The 13,645-nt window shown below is 33.4% G+C and overlaps 1 pseudogene across 1 annotated transcript; it reads left to right on the forward strand.

Annotated features, from left to right (window-relative positions):
• The first annotated feature begins 1,134 nt into the window (after positions 1-1,134).
• On the forward strand, positions 1,135-11,921 carry LOC147386839 (uncharacterized; annotated as a pseudogene). The gene is made up of 5 exons (XR_015172336.1): positions 1,135-1,486; positions 10,451-10,571; positions 10,676-10,762; positions 11,252-11,374; positions 11,557-11,921. The product of XR_015172336.1 is annotated as an uncharacterized LOC147386839 (transcript).
• The last annotated feature ends 1,724 nt before the right edge of the window (positions 11,922-13,645 follow it).

The raw sequence follows: 13,645 nt of genomic DNA on the forward strand, positions 1-13,645 counted from the left end.
GTACACAAAGATTGTCAATTCGTTAATTTATTTGATATCAAATTATCAATTAGGACACTTCATAACTACTGTCTGGATTTCTTACAAAAAAGCACATAAAACTATAGGACATTCTTAGATAAAAGTAACTCATCACTATGTTCTTTTCTCTATCATAAAACCAACCTATTTATATACAGAACTAAGAAGAATTTACGTATGAACACCACGGAAAAAGTTAGGAAAAAATTATTACAAGATGACCAGTAGCTTCAATCTCTCACTCATAATTTAGAGGTGGTGAGATTCAAGCCATTGCGCATGAAATAGAGCAGGGTTTTAAGAAACTTAAGATTTCAAGCACATTAGCTCCAGGTTAGAATGGAAAGGGGGGAAGGGGAGGTAAAACTTTTGAGAAAGCAAGTTATTATTACCAACAACACAGATCTGAAAATTCTGAGCATATCTATTTTCAAGAGTTTTTTCAACTATTTTAAAGGTATATGTAAAAAACTAGGTTTCAATAATTTTTATCTCGATTTTGGATGAAAATCAATCAAAGATGGTTATTTTGATTTGAAATCATCTAGGGAAGTCGTTATGTCAAATTTTTAATCGATATTTCCATGTATTTTAATAAAATAAATCTCAAAACATGAAAACGGATGGATTTTACAGCATCGCGTTCAACAATAAAAAGGGGTGAGCTCTACACTAATAAGTAGTTAGTTTGATAATAAAAATATTGACCTCGGCAATAAATAAATATTGGTAAGCTTGACAATAATAAGATGGTCCATTAAGAAATAAAAAGTTTACTAAATGAACTATCAAACTATCGCCCAAAATTCAAGGTCTATTTTAGATAATATCCCTTCGTCAGGGTCCTCCAAGTAATTTGCCCGTTTCTAAAATATGTGGGATGGCATCTCTCTGGAGTTGACATCTTGACGAGAATCCTCATTGAGGATTTTTGCTGTAATTATTGGCGCTGAGCATATTTTTAAGGGAGGGGTCCCTTCAACCCCGGTTTATGTATCAAACAAATCTTATATAATTACAACATGAAGTGTTTTCTTCAGCTGTGGTGCCACTGATCTGCTAATTAGCTATATATCTCCCTTTTAGTACTTGTTTGCATCTTTAGAACAAACAATGTGTCGTGATCTTTTTGTTTGCCTATGTCTGTTATGGTGTTGTCTTTACCAGAGAAATAAGCGAAAGAAAGTTGAAGAATTGAAAAGAATGAGAGATGGAATCGACAGTTTGGTCAAAACAGCTGGGGAAAGAGGAGATTTGATCAAACCAGTAGTTCAAGCGTGGCTGGGAAAGGTGGATGACACTCTTCGAGCAAGGAATGATTCAATGAGGCTTTGTGGACTGTGTTTTCCTAGTTGTGGTGACTATGAGGGCAAAAAATCTGAGATTAGCACAGTAAACGACCTCTTGAATGAAGGACGAAGCTTCAATAGCCCTAGTAGTGTTGCAGATCCAGCACCTCTTCCTTGTGAAACTTAAACGAATTCAAATAATGATGTATCTTTCTTAAATTTTATTTTTGAACTTTTCTAGCATCAACCCAATAAGTGGATTAACACAGATTTCCTAGAGATCAGCAACGTCTTTCTAGTAGTCAATACAATTTCTATCCTAGGGATGCATTTTCTTGAGAATTCCTAACATCTCACCGTGTGTTTGATGGACAGCCTCTACCGTGGGTTGAGGTTAGTGTTTTCCTACTTTCTCTTTGAAAATTTTAAAATTTTGTGATTTATATCCTTGGGATCGATCCAACCATGTTTTTGAATGTCAAATGGAGACGTGATCATTGACTTTTTCTTGCTAAATTATTAAGAATAGAGTCGGGCTGGGGTGATACAGAGGGAGACACAAGGGTGACAAAAAGTTGTGGTGGCACACACGTAACCATAGTTGCTTTTCCACGAGATACGAGCAAAAAGCACCTACGGTTATATGCATGCCACCACATCATTTTTGTCACCTTTGTGTCTCCGTTTGTGTCATTCCAGCATTTTCCTTAAGAATAATGTTTTTTTCTAATTTCACAGACGATTAATTGCTTCTTTTTTTTTTTTTTCTTTAATATGAATATATTAGGTGACCAGTTTTAGAGGACTATCCAATCATTTGAAGAATTTTCTTATCAATTATTGCAATAATCTCAGATTCTCTTGTAGTTAAAAAGCTGAAATATTTGGTTTATTATGCCCTTGGTTTAGGCTGCAACTTCTATTGCTGAAACAAATTAAAGCTACACTATCTCCCTTGTACATTTCTTTTTTCTAAGCAAGCTAGGGATTAGTGACTAATGGAGCTTAAGATTGGTTCCATGGGATTTGAACCTAGGTCATGGGTTGGTGTTAATGCTTTAAAAATCAGACTAGACCGGCCGGTCCAACCAAGTTGGACTAGACCCGTTAGCTTCGGGTTGAATCAACCGAAAAAAGCACAATTTTATAAAAACTAATTGACCCATTTGAAATTTTATAAAAACTAATTGACCCATTTGGTTCTACCGTTCAACTGTTTTAACACTATAACCCATTGGAAAAATAACACTACAATCCATTAAAAACTCATGCTTAGATCATATTTAAATAATAAAAGATTATTTTAGGGTTGATCCATGCTTTGAAAATGGGCAATCAAATTCACATCCAAATCCAACAGTGAAATTTTGTATTTTTAAATTTTTTATTTATTTTAAGTTCTTAAAATCTTGTAGTCGATATCCTATGACATTGGATCATGTTTTTGAAATTGAAGGTTACCTGATCTTGGAAAGACATAAAAAATACTTAATATTTCATTTTTTGGTATGACCAATTTGACTTATTACAGCTTAGGCCACTTTGAATCGATCCAATCAATCATACGGTCAATACTGTTTCGGTTTTTAAAACATTGGTTGGAGCTGCTCTTAGAGAGACTCTACTTTCTTTATCTTTCTTTTTTAATATATAATATACAGTAAAAACAAGAAAGGGGAGTAGATCCTCTGCAGCCAGTCTCTCCTGTAGCTCTTGTTCTATAGTACAGAGAAAATCACATTGAAGAAATCTAACAACCAGTCCCCTTGGATTTATTTAAAATAAAATTATTAAAAAAAAACTCAAATCAAGTACCAGAAATGGATGATCATTGAACTCCTAAATTTTTAACGCTTAGATATAATTATCTCAATGACATGGCACACCCTCAATCCTCGATATGGGCTATGTAGAGCTATAGGAGAAAATCGCTATAGAAGATCAGCTCCCAAAAGTGAGGGGGGCAATGACTTCTTTATGAAACAGAGTTTTCTAGTCTCTGATAGCATTTGATGCACCACATCCGAGAAGGTTGGTATGGTATTATATTCCTTCGTTCAATGGACTCTATATATAGAAAATGGATCTTTTGATAAATACAATCCTAAGTGGTTGGCCTAGTGGCAAGCCGAGCCTTCATAAGCTCCTTAGGAAGGGTAGGTCAAGTGTTCAAAACCCCACAAAGCTATGAATTCCTTGAGGCCACTCTCCAAGTTTTGATTGACCCTCGACTCAACCAGCTGCACATGGGACTTTTCGAGGGGGCGGTGCGCATGATCGTGGGATTAGTTTCACCTGAAGGGTGGGGATACCCACCATAGCTGAAAAAAAAATATATTCTTTTGATAGATATATCTCTAGAGTTCTATACAAAAGCGGGTCTGTTGCTCAAGGAATTACAACCTTAAACTTTAGGGAAAATTACTTAAAGGACCTTGGTGGAGAGACTTTTTTTATAAATAGCCCCTAAGTTTTGGGCGGTCTCTTAATAGTACATTTAGTAAACTTTTCTTTTTAGTACAATCCATGGACGACTATATGGTATTTAAAAAAAAAAAAAAAAACAAACTAGCATTTTATTATCTTCTTCACATAGTTAGATTTTCCAACAGTGATTACGATCATTTTCGACGATCTTTGATCATGAATGACGAATGAAAAATGATATTCTCTTAATTTTGAACATCTAGACGTATTTTTTGGATGTATTTTTATGATTTATAAAAAAAAATGAAGAACGAAGTTGAGAATCAAAAATTTTTAATGATTACAATGTACCTTTTGATTTACAACTATAATTTATGCATTTTGGGTATTTCGAGGAGATTTACTAAGCATCAAAGTTTGAAAAATGAAAAAAAAGAAAATTAGAAATATTGTTCATATTACAACGTTGAGGTCACCATTAATTATTGTCGAGTTTGATAGTTTTTTTCTTATGAAAATATTGTTGAACTCGACAGTAGTTGAACTCGACAGTAGTTAAATAAAAAGTGCCTCTTTTTAACTTAGTGTCAAACTCACCACTTAGTGTCGAGTTCACCATTTTTTATTTAATTATTGTCGAGTTCAAAAATATTTTCATAAGAAAAAAAACCATCGAACTCGACAATAATTGAAGGATGAAAGAGACAATAAAAATTGTAAATTCGACGCTATAAATATGAATCGGATTTTTCATTTTTTTGGTTGATACTAGGTAAATCTCCTTGAAAAACCCAAAATGCATAAATCGTAATTGCAAATAAAAAATTACAGCTTAATCTTTAAAAAAAATTCAAATCGAAACTTCGTTCTTTTTATTATTATTTATAAATCATCAAAATAAATAAAAAATACGTCTAGATGTTCAAAATTAAAAGAATATCATTCTTTATTCGTCATTCAAGATCAAAGATCATCAGCAATTATCAATGATTGTTGGAAATGATCACAAACGCAGTTGGAAAAGCTAATTATGTGAAAAAGATGATAAAAGGGTAGTTTGGGTATTTCAAATAACTTATATAGGTGAGATGAGGTCCAGGAATTATTGAGGAAAGAAAAGTTTACTAAATGGACTATTAAGAGACAGTCCAAAATTTAGGGTCTATTTAGAAAAAAATCCCTCTATCTGGGTCCTTTAAGTAATTTTCCCTAAATTTTATTATTCCCATTCTCAAACTAATGGGACTAGAACTAGGATAGTCACAAATTTTCTATTTAAATGTTTCCAATTTGGGGTTTGTATTAGATTTTTTCGATTTTGTTTCCCAATTGGTTTGGTTCCAAGAGACCTGACTCTAATCGATTTCAATAAAAAGATATCAAGAGCTGGGATTTTCTATTTCGATCATCCATTAAATGGGTGTAAATTGACACCCCTAGAATTGAGTCTTATCTGAGCCATATACCATAGAAAACTATAATTTTCTTTGTCAACATTTGAATATGAGAAATACTTATCTCAAAAATGGTTTTAGAGAGCATCAAATCAACAATTGAGATGTGAACCCTTCCGTTATTTGTCAAAATCATCTAAGTTTGAGCATGCAATGGCCATTGGACATTAGTTTTGAGCCTCTGATCCAATATCGAGAAATTTGATTAGACTACAATCGAGATGGATGTAGATGTGTTGGATAGAGGGTTAAGGAGCTTAAACACCAATCTACTTGGATTTAGGAGTCGCCATCATTCAAGATTTAGGATGTGAATGGATACTATTGAAATATGTTTTGAAAAGCATTTTGGGATTTTTGATAAACCATTAGAGGTCATAGGTAAGGATGTTCAATTGTGAAATAAGGAAGATATGCATATTGACTCACCCACTATGTTGGTGGTTACCAAGAAAAGGCCAAAATTGAAGTGTAAAGAGGTTTTTTGAAGTTCTTTTAGAAGTTAGAGGAATAGGAGAAGATCAAGGGTCAAATCGACTATAATTTGGCCTACAAATACTCAAAAATGGGTTGGTGAGCAAGCCATATACAAAAGTATATGCTTGCTAGATTTTTTTTTAAGCTTCAGGATTTGGTGTGAATCACCATGGATTTCACTTTTTTTGCCTGTAAGCTATCCCGACAAACTAATGTACTCTTAAGAAAGTATGTTTTTCTTGATTTAGTCCTAGGAACATTTCCATAACTTCAAGACATCCTTGGTAGGACTAAAACCTTATGCATGGAGATGTACCCATATGGGACTGTTTTTATTGGTTTAAATGTTAGATGTAGATCTATAAAGACCTCCTCCATTAACTCTTAGCCGTTTTGAAATATAAAGAAGGGTGTTGTGTGCTCATTATGCATGCATGAATTACTCCCAAACAAACTTATTACAAGGATTTATAAAAGGGAAGATCACCTCATAAAGAAGGATTACTCTCTTCCTCCCTAACAATGAAAAAAAAACTAACTAAGAAACATAAGAGTATTTAGAATTTAAATGGAATTGAAACAACAACACTTGAAATTAAAATGCTCACTAGAAATTTATTATGAACTTATAAGGAGAGATTACCTCGCATAGAGGGATTACTCTCTACCACCCCAAACCACAGAGAAAAGAAATTAGAGATTACATTGCTAGAAATTTAAATGAACTAAAAATTAATAATGAGGAAGATAGACATGAGATAAAAATATAACAAAACAAAAAATTATACTTTTCCCCACCTTAATCTTCATCTCTTCTTTCTTTTCTTTTTTTCTTCTTTGTTCTTCGTGCTCAAGAGCTTCTAAAAAGGGTGAGTAGCACCTAGGACAAAAGTTTGGGTTAGAAAAGTTTTTGGAATGAAATTAGATAGAGTTTGGGTATGCTAGACCTACTTTCCATTTACCTTGGATGGGTCTCCTACTTATAGGCTCTAGGGAAACCCTTGGGAGATTCTTTTCCACTTTCCTTGAGTTTCAAATATTTCCAACAAAACCATAAAGAAAGACCTATAATACCCTCAAAAGAATAGTCTTCGATGATCTTTTACACCCCTACAAATCTTACCAATCATGATTATCAATAAGTAGGAGTGTAATTGTCCAAAAGGTTCTAAAGATTTCCATGCATGGGAGGGCAAAGGTATCAAAGTCCTTTGAATTTGGGTTAATATCTAGAGAACTAGTCACAATGGCATATAATTTGGAATTGTGATTTTGGATTTTTATGTCATTACTCTTACTAGGATTTTAACAAACTAAGGATAGAAGTATAAAAAGCCTAAGGATTGTAGAGAGTTCCAAGATGGGCAAAACGGTTATGGTCCCTTGAATGTGGTCAATTTATAAAGAATTGCACGAAAATCTTCTTGAATTGTGAGAAAGGTTAAAAGGTATTAGAGTAAATTACATTACTGCAAAAATGATTTTCAATAACATGTTATGCATGATGCTCACAAGGGATTATTAAATATTTAGAATTAATAATGTTTTGGTTTAAAAATAGTACAGTATCTACAATTGTAAATATTAGAGCGTTCATTGCAAAAAACCGACATTAATGTTCCTAAATTAATGACAAGCATTTATTTGACCATGGTTTTTAAACTTGTACGAGATCGAGACATATAGTCCGAGTTAACTCAGTATCGGAGTTGAATGAGACTAACTCACAAAGTCATTTTTGACTAAGATTTATGAGTCACGTTCAATTTTTTTATTTGTCTCACGAGACGTCTCAAATTTATCAAAAAATTCATCCTAAACGACTAGATATCAAAGTTGAACGAGACGAGACATGATACCGACTTTAAAAATCATGATTCGAACTCCATAAATGGAATAATGTTTAAGCCGTAAACGTCATAATACCTTAGACTAGAAAAAACGAGGGAAAATGTACGAGGGAGCCAAAAACTTTCGTGCGCGATTTTTCGAGGATCTCTATCAGACTCTTCAGCTGCAAACCAAAAGACTCTCTCTCTCTCTCTCTCTCTCCTCTGAACAATAACACTGTGTTTGGATTAAGGGAAGGGGAGGGAAGGGAAGAGAAAATATGATGTTTTCTCTCCTTTTCCCCTGTTTGGATTGTTAAGTGAGGAGGGAAGAGAAGAAAAATGGAGGGAAGAGAATGGAAAAAATGTAGAATTTTGTTCCCCCCAAAAATGGAGAGACGAGGAGGGAAGAGAGAAGACGAAAATTTTCATTCCAAATTTGTCCTCGTCATATTCAAAATTTCCAAAGAAACATGATATTGGTAGACCAACTATTACTAGTTACACCCCAAGTAATAAAATTCACATAAACCCTAGAGATGTTTACGAAGGAGACGAAGAAGAAACCGTAGAGAGAGGGAACGAAGGCGGCGACCTCAAGTGGGAGACGACTTCGACTAGGAGACAACCTGAGGTATTCTCTATCTCTCTCTCTTTCTCTGTCATTCTTCTGATTTTTTTTCAAAAAATAAATAGTATTATTAGCAAAATAATATGATTTTTTTCTCTCTCCCCATTTTGATGGTCTGGTTTTGCTGCATTTACTCTTGAAAATTTTGAAATTTAGTCATTTTTTTAGATTTGTTTATTAATTAGTTAATTTTATGTAATTCATCTGTATTTGAATTTGATTTTACCTGATGGATTCGTTATTTGAATTTAATCTGAATCATCTCTTCTAAATTGAACATTTCTGGTGCTATTTTTTGTGGATTGAATTGATCGATATTAATTTGGTCAGGATTAGTGATCAGCTTTCACTCCTCTTATATATAGACATGGTTCTTGCAGGGGATCGGCTATAACAATGATTGAACTATGACTTCTTGGTGTTTTCTGAAGGGGACTGAATTCATATTTATACTTGAAGAAGACGGATAGTGCACTTATTATATTTCTACTTGCATGCACTTGCTATATCCTTACTTGTTTGATCGCATTTGTTTCTAAGTGGTGATTGCCGAGTGCAGTGGTAGAGGGTTTATCTAGATTTTGTTCGTCTTTTCTGGTGCATAGTTGATAATTTCAGTTTCCATCATTACAATTGTAGTAACATTATGAGAGTGAAAGAGTCGTTTCTATGGGAACACGTCCTCGACTACTCAGTCGCTGAGCTTTAAGAGCTCTATTACTTCTTATTGTTTTTATGGTAGTTTGGTGTTTAGGCGTTACCCAACTAGCTTTAACTAACTAAATGTATGTTGTAGTCTATGGTATCTTCAACCTAATAAGTTCTCTAACAAAATTCTAGGGATGCATCACTAGACTCAAACTGGTTACATCATTTTTTGGGATGGTAAGCTTTAGGCTAGGCAGGACCCCAATCAGCTTTAATTAACAAATATAATGTTAGTGTATGGTATGTACGTTTTGAAGCATCGGCATACTGAATTCTTTCAAGTTCATCATAAAAAGGAGGATGCATTACTACAAAGGAATTCCTTTGCAACTTCCATTAAATTAACCATAATCCTCCAACACCTCTTAAAGAGTAAAAGAGATAGTTCTCTCCAACCAATCCTTTGATTTAGGATCAAGATTGCAAATTCAATATTGTCAAGAGTAAGTATTGACTATTTAATTGTGTGCACTTCAAAGATATTGGTCTTCAATTGAATCAATTTATTTAAGTTCATTTCTGTTCTTTTGATTCTGTTCTACATGGATACATCTTTCTAATAAGAAGCAGAATGTGGGTCCATTGGATGAATGTTGGACACCAGCTTTGACACTAACAATTGTGTCCAACCCATTTTAGCTCATTCTAGATGCAGTTACTACGTAGTATCTCTGTCTATACTTCATAGCTTGGATTCTTGGAATCGTATCAGAAGTTTGGATACCAGACCGCCCTCATAATCTCATTGTGCTGTTTTTTTTATAGGTAAAGATGATAATTGTGCTTTTTGGTTAATTCTTATCTCTAGATATTTTATGAGGAGGCTTGTCCTCTCAGGTATCTAGGTTCTTAATGGGCTTACCCATAATGATCTGGATCTTAGACATTTTATCCACCCAAAAAGTTCATATTTATAGTTACTCCCACTACTACACCGAATCACAAACCTGATGTGTGAAATTAGACGTTGCAAATTATTTATCAGAATACCACTTTGGTATGTTAAAGTCCGTTTCTTATCATCAATGCCCATGCAGGTTGTTGGCAAACGCATATCTTCGTGAGGAGGCTCCAAACAGCCATGTGGTTGATCAACGTGTTGAATGGCAAGTTGTGAAACTTTTACTTTGTTTCTACATCAGAAAATATAGTAGTTTCTACTTGGTTGAACCTAAGTTTCTAAGCAATGTTGATTTTCCATTGTGCATAATACTTGGACTGAATTCATAATTTCTATTGCAGATATTTTGGAGGATTATGGTGCATTAAAATTCTTATTCTTATAATTAGCTTAGTTAGAATTGAATAAAGAAACACATTTTGGAGATTTTGCGTATCATCGGTTTTATTTACTTTGTAGGGAAAGCGTGGTATCAAGAAACAACCTTTCCAACTCCCCGATTTTAGTGATGTAAAATACAAAGTTTAAGGGTTGTTTATGACTGTTATCACTTTTTCTTGTGCATGTAAAGCAATAAGAGCTATGAATATGTTGTTGCTTTGATGACTACCCTTCCACTATTTCTATTGTTTTATTGTTTCTTGAGATATCTCTAACTCAGTTTGATAATAATAAGCTTTAAAATACTATTTGATCTATATATTCTTATACAGGTGTTGCAGTTGGGGGTGGGTGGCAAGCGTTGGTGGCTTATATTAACTTAGCTTGTTACTATGTTTTTGGGCTCCCTTTTTTGGGTTCTTTCTGGGCTACAAATTGAACTGGGGAGTTGAGGTAAATCTCTCTTTCATTGCCACATTTGCTTTCGGATAATATAGCAATTGAAAGTTTTTGGAGCATATCAAGTTATATACTAATGTGTAGTGCTATGGTTGTAGGGAAACTGGGCTGGCATGCTTTGTGGAACTGCTCTACAGACCTTGATTCTCTTGATAGTCATTTGGAAAACTAATTGGAACCAGGAGGTAACCAACATTTCATTCTCTTCTAATGCCTATATAAATCAACCTAACAATTAAAAGCAAACCTCTAGATACATATTTACAAATTGGATGGTTGTACTACGTGATCATCTGTTTTGATTTCTTCAAGTTCTGACCTGAAAGATTTTAGTACTCAAACCATTGTATGGTAAGGTCTGAACCTTTCATTAATTATTACTCTCAGATTGAGCTTAGGAAAGAAAGGTCATTTCCTTCAACATAGGACCCTAGATTTCGATGATTGTTTGGATTATCTTTGGAACTTGATCAAGAGTAGAGGTGCAAGATCAAGGACTCGGTAATTGGTATGAGGACTTACTTGGATTGGTGATAAAGCTGTGATTGAGGATTCAGTGGTCATGGGTGCTGATATTTACCAATTAAGCCTACTATTTTATTTTTATTTTTTAATTTTTTTCCTTTTGCATATGTTGTCCTATCTTTGTTCTCATGTTTGTGTTTCTTCAACAGACAAATGATATACAAATAAGCAATGGGATGGAGGGGAATGTCATCCTTGTCCCCATTGGTATTGGAGAAGGGTCTCGCATAAGGAAAGCCATAGTAGATAAGAATGCAAGGATTAGCAAAAAGGTTAGGGTACCGAACGATACAAAATAATCTTTGAATTTCTTCGTATAATTCTGTCCATTTTCACTGTTATGTCAAATTCAGCAACTTCATTTTATTCTATATTAAATGAAGTGATCTACTTGATCCAAAATATTTGTTTCAGTGAATATCTAAATAATAACAAAGAGTTGTGATGAATGCAGGACCATATATATTTTTCTTCGGGATACACAAGGAAAAAAATCTGCGGTTATATGCCCTTGCTACATCAGTCGCGTATGATTTACTGCGTGCATTCATCATTATTCAATAACAAATACCCGTTTATGTTTTCCTGTTTTTCTGTAAATATGTTATAATGTTATTCTCCCTAAAAACAAATACCCAAATGGTATCATTCTTTTTGTAAATCTCATTGTCTGTATTTGCATTTTTAGATCAACATATTTTCTTAATTTGGCTTCCTGACTTTTCATTTTATTTTTTATTTTTGATAATAATGTTTACTCTTAGCTTCTCTTGTGTGTCTAACTAATATCTTGTGTAGCTGATATGGGGTTTCTTTATTTTTGTAGATTATTAATAAAGACAATGTCCAAGAAGGAAACAAGGAAGATTATGGGTACATTATTAGTGGGGGAATAATTATTGTTCAAAAAATTGCAGTGATCCCAGATGACAGCATCCTATGATGAAGATAATTTCATTCCTCGCAATTCACGTTATCCTTTGTATTTGTTACTTAAAATAAGCGAATGTGTAACTATCAGAAAATTAATTTTTTTGGTAGGATTTTAATTCTATATTTTGGGAGCAAGCCAATGTCATCATCCATATGTCATTAGTGAATAATATTATGTCAATAAAGGAAAGTTTTAGATTTCTTTGTATATTGTTTTAATTTCATATTTAACATATCAAATGTTATTTTTGTGCAGATAACAACCATACTATGGTTAGTTGGTTAGCTTTAGGAAATAGGCAACCCTCTTAAGAATTCCAAGAACCTGAAATTTTGTTAAAGAAAATGAAAAAAGAGATATAACAGTAAATATCCACTACAAAATCCCTTAAAAGTGTCGTTCAACAATATAAGCCATAATGATAAATATATCCGTTGTTGTAGTAATGAAGTTGACAATTTTGAAAAATTGTTGTATTTTATAATAAAAATGTTGAACTTGACACTGTAAAAATGATTCAGATTTATTTGTTTTTTTTTATTGTCTTTCGACTTCAATAGTGTATATATATATATTATAGTTGTGAAAATTAAGAGTATATCATTCTCCATTTCTAAGTTACAATAGAGTACTGTAGGAAATTATTGCAATCATTATTTAAAAACGTAGGTATGTGAGGAAGGGTAGAAAAATGTAGTTTGGATATTTCAAAAACATTATAACAAGATATATCGTTGTAGAAGAGTTAAATGACCAAGATCATATGTTCCCTCATGAGTCATTCGAAAGTGTAACTAGAAATCCATCTCTAATAAAGGGATTTCTACATGTTTCCTTAGGACACTTATTAACAAAATCCTCATATTAGAAAGATTTTATTGTCACACCAACTTTTGCTTAGGATGTTCTTAGTAAAAGTGGGTGTGGCAATAGAAACTCTCATTTATAAGCATTCAAATGAAAGGTACCTTTCAAATTGATCTTAAACGTTTGGTCGTTTATATTTTGTATCATTGTATAAGTAGAATTTTGTTTTAGATTATGAAGGGTATAATAGTCATTTGACAATAATAATTTCTCTTCTCTTCTCTTATGAATCCTAACCAAACAGGAGAAATTTGATTTTTTTCTCTTCTCTTCTCTTTTAATCCAAACAGGGTGAAGAGAAACTAGTCTTCTCTTCCCTTCCCTTCCCTTCCCTTAATGAGTTTCTCTTCCCTTCCCTTCCCTCAATCCAAACACAGCTAAAAGCCCTCGGTTTGCTCTCTTTTACTGTTTTGGGCATCGATGGAGACTAAGATCATCATCCCTCTTCTCTATCTTTGTTCCATCTGGACGAAGGTACTTTCTCTATCTCTGTTATCTTCTTTTTTTCTCATTCAAGAAATGAAATTGTGGTTCCTTATTCTAGGGTGTCTTTTAGATCAAAGAGTTGAACGAAACCCTAGAACAGATTTGGACCTAAATCTATGATCTCGATTCCACGGAATCGACCTAAATCATATTTATTAAGATTTGGACCTGGAACCCTGACTCAAATAACAGAGAGAAGAAGTTGACTCTTCTTCAATCTGAGTTCAATGGTTAGAGTTTTCAATCTGAGTTCAAT

The sequence above is a fragment of the Akebia trifoliata genome, chromosome 14, assembly GCF_017979445.1.
Source record: "Akebia trifoliata isolate Shusen 1 chromosome 14, ASM1797944v1, whole genome shotgun sequence".
In the NCBI taxonomy this organism is placed as follows: Eukaryota; Viridiplantae; Streptophyta; class Magnoliopsida; order Ranunculales; family Lardizabalaceae; genus Akebia; species Akebia trifoliata.